This window comes from Lolium rigidum, chromosome 3 (assembly GCF_022539505.1).
Source record: "Lolium rigidum isolate FL_2022 chromosome 3, APGP_CSIRO_Lrig_0.1, whole genome shotgun sequence".
Taxonomy (NCBI): domain Eukaryota; kingdom Viridiplantae; phylum Streptophyta; class Magnoliopsida; order Poales; family Poaceae; genus Lolium; species Lolium rigidum.
Window position 1 is genome coordinate 54,766,596 of NC_061510.1, and position 11,274 is coordinate 54,777,869.

An 11,274-nucleotide genomic window follows, 5' to 3' on the forward strand; every position below is an offset into this window, starting at 1 on the left:
TTTGTTGTGGGAGCTTAGAGTTCGACGGTGGATTGATTTCCTTGCTGCGGTGCCATGAAGATCTTCATGTCGGCATCTCAATTCCAACGGCGGCTACATCATGTCTTGCTCCTCTGCTCATGGAGGTGTTGGGAAGAGGAGTGGACTGTTGGCTTTGTTAATGGAGGTGATGTTCTATGGAGTCGTGATACCAAATCTTGCAATGCATTGTCGGTAGCCTTTGTTTTCCTATCGACCCTGACGGCCAACTTGTGGCCATTGTCGTCGGTGAGGATTCCCGACGGTTCCTTAACCTCCAAGAAGAGGCCCTCTGATGGGCTCGCGGTGACACTCTTCGTCGACCCGGTTTCAAGTGGTGCAGTCCCCAATGCTGATGTTGGCCATGGCTGGAGCTCTGTCTTGCTCAGTTCCGGTGGAGGACCCGATTGCTTTGTACTTTCCATTTTGCAGGTTTTTTTTTGTAAAATCCAGGGATATATGTGTTATTTTTGATTTTATGTTGTCCCTTCTGTAATTTGTACCCACCTCTTTGAATATTAATGGTATCCAGGCCCTTCCAGGCCTCTCCTTGTCTAAAAAAATTCGAACTCATGCATGTGCTAGCGGCTGGTGAGAGGAAGTAAGGTCAAGCCGACGTGGAAAAGCTAGCTAGCAACTATCATAATTTGAGGAATCTATTTTCTGATTTTTTTCCGACAAAGATAATACATTTGTATTGTGAATATACTACCTATACTAATTACACATGAACTCTAAAAAAATGTGGGTTCCTAATGGCCCTGCCAACGCACACTACAAAAAAAAAGCCAAGAAGGTGAAAAGTCCCGTAATAATCTAAACCTTGTACCAGTAGTACACACACCATGCAGATAACACCTGAAGTTTAAATTCTCTAAAAGCGATGTCTCCAAGAAGAAAATAGTGCACAAGCATTGTCGTCCCCCGATCATAGATCATAGGTTTTCACCCTGGAAAAATTTCACACTCTCAAAATAATGTTTTTCAATAAGGTTATTGCGCCGCACTACGAATTAAAGCAAGACCTTGAATTTTCACCCTAAAGTGTAAGCCTTGAACTTTCCATGTGTTATCGCCTCTACTTGCATAGTGCTGTTACGAGACCCCGGTCACAAGAAAAATCCTCATTGCCATAAAGACTCGAACCACCATTACAAGTCCTCAAATCTCAGCTTCCACGACATTCTCCGTTCCGACTTTGCCATGGAATGTAAAATACATGTACCATGATGCCCTCATATAGCATAGCTTCACAACACTCCATTTAAAAGGGTGAGATATTACCTAGAGGGGGGGCGTGAATAGTCGTTTTAAAAATTATTAGAAATTTGGCTTGTAAGAATGCAGAATTAAACTAACATTTATTTAACAAGCAGAAAACCTAAATATTCTAGGCTCAACTAAGTGCAACAACAACAATTCAAGCTAAGCAAGATATGCACAAGATATATGTAACACAAGTGATAGCAAGATATATGTATTTCAAGCACGATGGCTATCACAAGAAAACTAAACTCGGGTATAGAGATAACCGAGGCACGTGGAGACGAAGATGTATTCCCGTGTCCCCCCACACAAGGTGAGGTAGTCACATTGGAGAGATGCAGGCTACCACCTAAAACAATGGGGAAGAAGACCCCTTTTACAGCCCCTCAAAATATGAACGTTTGGGGCAAAAATCGAGCCAACCCCCGCGCTGAGCCCGGCAGGCCGAGTGCTGCATCAACTTTTGCATCCGGATTACGATTTCCATGATCTTGGCTCGTTGGAATCATGAAAAAGAGCTCTACAACATTATGCTTAGAAACATCATAGTACGACCATTGAGTAAGAACAACAATATGAAAGGTTTTTCCTATCTAAAAAATTCTAACCGGTAAAACCTCCAAACATGAAAACGCAAAGAATTCCGTTTTAGATGAACTTGGACTTGTTGTAAAACTAGCAACAAGATGAAGAACCTACAATAAATAAATACGAAGAAGCAAAAATAATATAGGGATGTAAAGAATGCAAAGGATTGAGCTCCCTAAGACGGTGCGATCAAGTTACTCAACCGAAATCTCCTCTTGATAGTGCGGCTATCTATCCTATAACCCGATCTCTCAACAACCACCTTGAGAAGAGTAAAAGGAAAACCTAGCAAGGCCATACATTTTCCTTGCACATCCCACTTGATCTTGATGATGACGCTTCATGTTTCATTCAAGCCGGAATGCCCACTTGATCATTGTTGCTTCGTGAAGACTCATGATTGCTTTACCATACACCACTATCGGAAAGCTCCATTGATACATATCTTCACAATTCCATTATCACCAATTGGACGGCAAGCATCAAGCATGATCTTCTCGATATACACATCTTGACCTTTCCCTTCTCCACCTTGATGACATCCATATTTGATGCCATCCTCACATTGGCTATATGAGACCATACATCTTGATGCATGCCCATGAAAAGATACCTAACCCACATAGAAAACACAAATGCACATATATAGTGGGTTAGCTCATGAAGCATAATTGAAAAGGCTTACCATACCACAAGATCACATGATCTAAAGTGGTACATTCTTTATGCTTCATGTGTTGACCAACTTGAATTAATCTTCACTCTTAGTCTTGGTCAACCTTTTATGTCTTAATGCTCTAGCATAATATATTGATCATTCATTGCTTAACACATAAGCTAGAGCATGGAAAACTTGAGTTCCGCACAAGAAATCTATCTTCATTTCTTGTTCTTGATCATATCATATTCTTCTCTTCAAATCGATGATCTTGATGCCAATACAAAAGTTATAACATTATATTCATGGCATCCACTTGATTCCAACATATGGACTTGAAGAAATACCTATGAAATATTCCTTCATATAAAGACAATAAAAATATTAGTCCATAGAGGATTGTCATCAATTACCAAAAAAACACTTAGGGGCAATGCACGATTACAATCTCCCCCATTTCGGTAGTTGATGAAAATCTCACCAAGATGGTTTATATAATGAATATTATAAATAAGTATGCAACTTATCCGAGAATAAGTTGTATACAAGAGGTTGTATTTGATATGGTAAAGTAACACAAAGCTACTAGCACATATCAAAACCGATTCTAATCACACGAACTACAACTAATGTAAGAGATGTGAGTAGAAGCAACATATATAGAGAAAACTACGCCACAATATATGCACGTGTGATGAACTTGAATTTCATTGCATATGTTGTCAAGCTTAACCTTCGGGAGGGTTTCCACTATTTATTCAACCATGCAAAACATAACAGATATGAAATGCATGAGAGGAAAAACACTTAACTACAAACCAAACTTAAGTATAAAACCATTTCCCTTAAACCCTATAAACTCCTCCCCCATTGTCAACAAGTGAAAAATGGGTGCCAAATTTAGAAGGCCAATATATTATGAGTTCCTCCCCAAGGTGTGAATTTCTAATAATATGAGTAGAATCAAATTTACATATCCAATAACGAATAGAAAACACAATATATTGATGATCAAAGATTGCAAAAGATAATAATGTGAAGAAACTTTAACAAATGAATCAATCAATCAAAAGATCCAAAGAACCACTTGCACAAATAAAAGATGTCATGATAGAAAGATATATTGCTCTAAATGAAATAAGGAAGCTCCCCAAGGTTCCCCCATAAATTAGGATTATTGCATTTGAATACGATATGCACAAACATGGAATCCTAACTCCCTCTAAAACATTTAGAATACAAACAAGAAATATGGTATTGATAATAATCAATACGCTTACCAAGAAAAACGTGAGCCCCAAAACATTCATGAGATATGAGTGCATGAAGATGCAATCAAAGTAGACCAAGCACTCATAAATCCAAAACTAAACGAATAATAAAGATGGTCGGCAAAGAACGGGGATATCAAGGCTAGAGATTAACACTTTTATGTATATAAGTTTCTAAGTGGACAAAAAATCATGATGGAAGTCCACAAACAAACATGCACACACATAAGGTTAGTTGAAATAAAGAAAACACATGATATCCAAGAGAAAGTCAAAAGATATACCGAAAGGATTCTTGCTAAAAAGCATATATAGCCAATGGATAATTTTTCGCTTATGGTATATTAATGAACTTCAACCAACAAAATCTCAAAAGCATCACAACTAACAATAAGAGAACTAAAGCTAGTTGAGATATTTTTAGAAAGGCAACAAGTATCTGTTATCACCAGATTTTGGTCAAATCCGAAGGTGGGCCGTTAGAGAGATGGGCTTGGAAGATTACACGTGGAAGATCTCTGAAGCGGCCTTGCACGGAGAATTTGGGCTAGATTGCCCGTGTATCTTTAGTTATAGTAGATTATATCTTAGATCAAAAGTTAGAGTTTGTATCGTGCACGATGGGATATTCCCACGATTAGAAAGTCCCCTGGACTATAAATATGTATCTAGGGTTTATGGAATAAACAACAACTCACGTTCAACCCAAAACAAACCAATCTCGGCGCATCGCCAACTCCTTCGTCTCGAGGGTTTCTACCAGGTAAGCGACATGCTGCCTAGATCGCATCTTGCGATCTAGGCAGCACAAGCTCCACGTTGTTCATGCGTTGCTCGTACTCGAAGCGTCTTTGATGGCGAGCAACGTAGTTATCATAGATGTGTTAGGGTTAGCATAGCTCTTCGTATAACATGCTTACGTAGTGCAACCCTCGCATGTCTAGCCGCCCTCACATCTGTCTCAGGTGTGGGGGCGGCACCCCGCTTGATCATTATTTAGTAGATCTGATCCGTTACGATTGCTCCTTGTTCTGCAAGGATTAGTTTAATATCTGCAATAGTTAGGCCTTACGAAGGGGGGGAGGATCCAGCGGCACGTAGGGTGGCGTTCGCAAGTCCTAAACAGGATGTTCCGAGGATCAACTTCATGTTGGTTTTTAGGCCTTGTTTAGGATCGGCTTACGATCACCGTGCGTGGCCGCGAGGCCCAACCTGGAGTAGGATGATCCGATTATGCGGTGAAAACCCTAAATCGTCGTAGATCTCATTAGCTTTATCTTGATCAAGCAGGATCACCATATATTCGTGCACCCCGTACGAATCATGGGTGGATCGGCTCTTTGAGCCGATTCACGAGATAACCCGAGAGCCGATCGAGGCTCGTATTTAATGTTTACGTGTATGCCATGCGGGAAACTAAGCGAGGCATCCCCATCACCTTCCCGACCGGGTATAGGTCAGGTGGCACGCCCTTGCACTTCGCATCGCCGCGTGTGACCAGAAGAGCATTGCGGGCCGTCGCTCGGAGGGGTCTCAGCCAGCCGCAGCTCTAGGCTCTTCCTGGCTCTACAGTGTTGACAAGCCGCTGCCCGCCGGTGGGTTTTGGCAGTCAACACATTCTGGCACGCCCGGTGGGACCATCATCTACATCAACCACATCGCCATCTACATCTGAGATGGCGGACGGCACGCCAGTCACCTACGAGGAGCTGCCTGACGAGCTCAAGAAGAGATATGACGAGATCAAGGTCACCCTCGAAGCCGACCTCATCGGCTCTTTTCAGAGAACCCGTTCCCATGGCATCAGATGGAAGGGATTCTCACCGCAAGGTGCACTCGATGGGATAGATCTCTCTGCCCCGTCGGAGGAACGCACCAGGGCCCTGCGGCAGGAGATCAACTACTTGGTGGCTCACTCGCTACACCGCCACTCTGAAAACTTGGTCAACGTGTTGGAGCGTCTCGCTCTGCGCGTGATCCAGGAGATCATGAGCCACCAGTACTCGCCGTCAGGACCAGCTCTCGGGACGCATCAGGGAGAGTTGCCACTCCAGTCCCGTCCGCCGCTGCCATATGCGTTGGCAGCACCAGCTGAAGTGCCGGCTACACCGGCATTCGTCGTCTACAAGATCGGTGGTGACCCTAGTGACTACCAGTTCTTGGCTGAGGCGCCTAAGGAGATCCCTCAAGGATACGCGTGTACGTATGTGCCGGATTGTGGCAGCCGGCCACTCTCAAACCAGGCCACAACGTCAGGGACTCCGGCGCAAACAGGAGGAACGTCAGCAACAGAGCTTGAGAAGCAGACGTGGCTAACTAAGTACGCCACCCCGACGAATCTCCCGAGCCCAGCTCCTGCAGTTGGCTCAGAGCTGGAAAAGCAAACATGGCTGGCTAAGTACGCCACCCCGGCGAATCTTCAGAGTGCAACTCCCGCAGCCAGCACAGCGGATCGGATCGGTACCATACCGAGAGACCGGTTCGGCATGGTGCCGAAGAGAAGGGCAATCGGCTATTCCAAGCCGTACCCCGACGAGTACGAGATGATTCCGCTGCCACCTAAATATCGGCTCCACGACTTCTCCAAATTCAGTGGATCGGATGGCTCCAGCTCCATCGAGCACGTCGGCCGATATTTGGCGCAACTAGGACCGGCTTCGGTGTCGGATCAGCTACGCGTGAGGCTCTTTTCACGAGTCCCTCACGGGATCGGCTTTTGGATGGTACACCTCTTTGCCGGCAAACTCCATCCGGTCTTGGAAGCAATTGGAAGAACGAGTTCCATATGCAATACCATTTAGAAGCTTCCGAGTCTAGCATTGCCGATCTAGCACAACTACGTCGAAGCGCGGAGAAACGGTGACGAGTACATCCAGCGCTTCGAGGAATCTTAGGAACCGATGTTATTCGGTTCGTATAACCGAAAAGGAAGCGATCGAGTTGGCAGTAGCTGGCCTTGCAACACAGCTCAAGGACATGGCCTCCCAAGCAGATTATCCCTCGCTGGCGCACATGGTTCAGAAACTATCAGCATATGAACAGCGCCACCCAGACCCGTACCAAGACAAGTTCAAGCGTGCAGTAGTCCTGGTCGATGCGAGAGGAAGACGGAGTTCCTGCGGGAGACCAAGAAGTAGCAATGGCTGAGTGGACTCGGGGAGGAACCCCGTATCCTGCAAATGGGTAAAGCCACCGGGGCCGCCGAGGGGATTTGATTTTGACGTGACCAAGATCGAACAAATCTTCGACCTCCTGCTCAAGGAGAAACGAGTTGACGATTCTCGAAGGTCTCAAGTTCCCCACGGCGCAAGAGGCCGAACGGAAAGCCATACTCGCAAATTCCACAACTCGCTCTCCCATGCCACCAACGACTGCAGGGTGTGGCGTCGGCACATCCAAGCGGCGATAGAGAAGGGGCGGCTAATTTTCAACCGGTACGCCATGAAGGTCGACACCCAACCCTTCCCCGCCGTTAACATGGTGGAAGTCACCTACCCTGAGGGTTGCCAGCCAGGTCCCTCGTTCAGCATCAACATGGTAGGGCCTGGGAACCACTCTGGCAAAGATGGAGATGAGGGCAGCTGCTCTCATAGCAAGGACACAGAGGAAGCCGCTCCACGCGATCGGCTCCATCATGATGGCAAGCGCTACGTCACAGAGGGAGAGGTGAAGAATATAAGATATCAACGACCTCTCTCTGATCACCTCCTCAACAAATATGTGAGTCAGTACGACCAACGCCGACGGTCCAACTATGATGATGAAGGAGATCGTCCGGCTAGAGAAGCCGAGAAGACATCGTCGGCGAGGATCGCGATGAGGAGGAGCACGAGCGCCGTGCCACGGACACATCAAGGGAGCAAGATGACAACGCCAGACACCGGGACTGCCCTTTCTTCAGACACTGCTGGGATTCAGGAATGAGCCGATTGCCCACAATCGGCAATTGCCCAGAATGCAACAAGAAGAAGAAGGAGGCAGCCAACGTGTCTGTGTTCAAGCGCTTAGGACCTCTCCCGCCACAAGGCAAACGCGCTGAGTCACCTCGTTGGGCAGATCTTGAGGATTCCGAAGACGAGGGACCAGAAGAAGAAGACAGGTACCACCGTCCAAGGTGGTGCCCTGACGGACTCAGCCGTTCACAAAAACGCAGGGTTCAGCGGTTGCGCGGCCTGGAGGAAGCCGAAAGGTTATACCTGCATACGCTAAGGAAGGCACGGCCTGATCTGGCTGCAAAGGTTCAGCGAGCCCTGGATGAAGAGGGTCGTCCATGGAGAATGGAGTGGCGTCCCAAGCAAAAGAAAGCCGATGATGAAACATCGGCTGGCACAAACATGGTGCTCGTCTTGCCGACGGAGCTTAGTGCTCCACGATTATACGATGCACTCAAGGTGGACGACAGCAGGCGCATCAAGTCAGAGGTTGGGTTGGTTTTATCCAGCCTGACCGAGTAGCAAGATTGACCCAATGAGCAAACTGGGCGAGGCTGATCCTTGTGATCGGCCCCAAAAAACTTATGGAGGGGCATTACAAAACCTTCATCGAACGAGCAATGTGGAGGCCGATTCCAGCAATCGGCCAAAATTATCCTCTCGCACATATTCCGCTTGTATTCGAGCAATGATCCATCGGGCGGCGGCCACGACGGTAGATGAGAGTCAGCATGAATCTTTGCGAAGCCGACGTGCAAGTGCAGTGCCCTGACTAACCATAAAAGCCGATATCTGCAGTCATTTGGCAGATTCGGCTCGGGGGGCCTGTAGTCAGATGAACATGTGCAGATAAACATGTGCAAACATGCGTTGCAGTGAAACATTGGGGGCCGATTAAGAAAAATCGGCCAAATAAAAAAAAAATTTCAGCCGATGCAAGGGCATCGACTTCAGAACTAAGAAGCGAAGCCAGACCGGCTGGTTATATGCTCAAAGTTCGCATCGACATCGACAGTCAGTGCAGGGGAGGAGCCGATCTGACCAAGGCGCGAAGTAGACTGGAGAAGCTCGGGGGGCAGCTCACCCTGAAGGTTCTCTGCTTTGGGGAGCCGATTTGGTGAAATCGGCTAAATCTGCATAGGCGGCACATTCGGCTGATCCATTACCGTTCTCGCCTCGACTGAGACTCGGGGGCAGGCTGGCTGGTGGCTGCTTTGTTTTGGAAAGCCGATCGGAGTCGCATCGACTGGCCCTGCATTGTGATCTCCTCTGAATCGGGATAGGAGGCCGTCAGTTTTTGTTTGTTACAAGTTTGGACCGTCCTGTCGCTGCAAGAGGAGGAAAGGGACTAGATTCTCAAAATAGCCGATGAGTAGTTATCGGCTAAGGGATTGCGAAAAATCATGGTCAGATACCAAATCGCAGCCTGAAATGGAGAAGTTCTTGGCCTACGAGCTAGTCGACATGAGAGTCCGGCTTCATAGGCGTCCAAAAGAAAAGAAATCCGATACGTTGCTATCGGTCTTGGCATGACAAGGCGGAAGGAATGAAATTGGAGTAATTGAAGGATGAATCAAAAGAACAGTTTCATTAATTCGGAGGAGCGGCTTTACAAGAAAGAGCCGATGGCTCTCAAAAGAGGGATCTAGTGCCTAGTGCACTCGCTACTACTAGTCCTATTCTACTAGTCGTCGCCGTCCTCGTCGTCACCGCCGTCGATGTCGTCGGCGCCGCTCCCGGGAGCTCCTCGTCGCTGCTACCCCAGCCCGTGGCCGGAGCTTCTTCCTCCTCGTCATCATCATCGTCCTCGCTGTCCGCCCAGGAGCGGAAGCGCTTGGTTGGCGGGTACCCGGCGGAAGAGGAAGATTCATCTTCCTCCTTTTCTTCTCCTTCTTCATCGTCGTCTTCATCCTCGCTATCCGCCCACATGCGGGAGCGCTTCTTCGGCGGGAGCTTGGCGGAGGGGAAGGCCTTGGCCTTCGCTACTTCTCCTTCTTTCTTCCCATTGTCGGGGGAGAGGGGTTTCACCTTGGAGTGAAGGCTATCCTCGTTCTTCTTCTTCGGCGAGAATTGGGGGAAGAGGTTTGAGAAGGAGGAGGAAGAGGAAGACATGGCTGAGGGAGAAGAGGGTTTTTTGGTGCCGATGGCTGGAACAGAGGAAGGGGTGAAGGAAGCTAATCGATCGGCACAGTTAAATAATGAGGAGCCTGGTGGAAATTTAATGTCATTACAGTTTCCAAGGAGATGACGCCAGAGCTATCGAATTCTGCAGAGAAGCTGAGAAGACAGGGCATAATGATAACGGATACTGCAACAGCTTTGCTCTGCCACGACATGACCCGACAAAGGAAAGCATAATGATTTTGGAAATGATATTTCCAAAACCAGGGGGGCATGTGTTATCACCAGATTTTGGTCAAATCCGAAGGTGGGCCGTTAGAGAGATGGGCTTGGAAGATTACACGTGGAAGATCTCTGAAGCGGCCTTGCATGGAGAATTTGGGCTAGATTGCCCGTGTATCTTTAGTTATAGTAGATTATATCTTAGATCAAAAGTTAGAGTTTGTATCGTGCACGATGGGATATTCCCACGATTAGAAAGTCCCCTGGACTATAAATATGTATCTAGGGTTTATGGAATAAACAACAACTCACGTTCAACCCAAAACAAACCAATCTCGGCGCATCGCCAACTCCTTCGTCTCGAGGGTTTCTACCGGGTAGCGACATGTCGCCTAGATCGCATCTTGCGATCTAGGCAGCACAAGCTCCACGTTGTTCATGCGTTGCTCGTACTGAAGCGTCTTTGATGGCGAGCAACGTAGTTATCATAGATGTGTTAGGGTTAGCATAGCTCTTCGTATAACATGCTTACGTAGTGCAACCCTCGCATGTCTAGCCGCCCTCACATCTGTCTCAGGTGTGGGGGCGGCACCCCGCTTGATCATTATTTAGTAGATCTGATCCGTTACGATTGCTCCTTGTTCTGCAAGGATTAGTTTAATATCTGCAATAGCTGGGCCTTACGAAGGGGGGGAGGATCCAGCGGCACGTAGGGTGGCGTTCGCAAGTCCTAAACAGGATGTTCCGAGGATCAACTTCATGTTGGTTTTTAGGCCTTGTTTAGGATCGGCTTACGATCACCGTGCGTGGCCGCGAGGCCCAACCCGGAGTAGGATGATCCGATTATGCGGTGAAAACCCTAAATCGTCGTAGATCTCATTAGCTTTATCTTGATCAAGCAGGATCACCATATATTCGTGCACCCGTACGAATCATGGGTGGATCGGCTCTTTGAGCCGATTCACAGGATAACCCGAGAGCCGATCGAGGCTCGTATTTAATGTTTACGTGTATGCCATGCAGGAAACTAAGCGAGGCATCCCCATCACCTTCCCGACCAGGTATAGGTCAGGTGGCACGCCCTTGCACTTCGCATCGCCGCGTGTGACCGGAAGAGCATTGCGGGCCGTCGCTCGGAGGGGTCTCAGCCAGCCGCAGCTCTAGGCTCTTCCCGGCTCTACAAGTGTTGACAAGCCGC